Consider the following 514-nt stretch of genomic DNA (forward strand, 5'->3'; position numbering starts at 1 on the left):
TATTATGTTCTATTTAGGTGGGTCTAATTAAAAAAAATTAATTAAGAAATCATACAGTTGTTATTGTTATGAACAATGATAGTTAAAATTTTTATAAACACCACCTAAATAAAATTGTAGAGAATCCTTGAAAGAATGAAATGAGGACTTAATTATTATTATTAAATAAGAATATAACTTTTTCCTAAGCATAAAGCAAAACTTAAACTGTGAATAACTACTGTTTAATAAACAATTTTAACATGAATTATTTTTTCTAAAGCACGCATAGAAGCTTCGGTACAGATTGGCAGAAATTTAATTTGACATATATTGCAAAAATTAATTTTTGCAAGATTCTAATTCCGTTCAAAATCTAGCTCGTTTTGAAGGAAAACAAGAAATTTAAAACCTAATTTTGGTTGAATTCACTTGGAGTAAATACATTTTAAAAGAATAAATGGAATCCAATTAGATGAATCTTAGAATAATTAGCTTCATTCCTTTAAAAACCCTCAAATATCCTCAAATTCAC

The sequence above is a fragment of the Belonocnema kinseyi genome, chromosome 10 (genome assembly GCF_010883055.1).
Source record: "Belonocnema kinseyi isolate 2016_QV_RU_SX_M_011 chromosome 10, B_treatae_v1, whole genome shotgun sequence".
NCBI classification, from domain to species: domain Eukaryota; kingdom Metazoa; phylum Arthropoda; class Insecta; order Hymenoptera; family Cynipidae; genus Belonocnema; species Belonocnema kinseyi.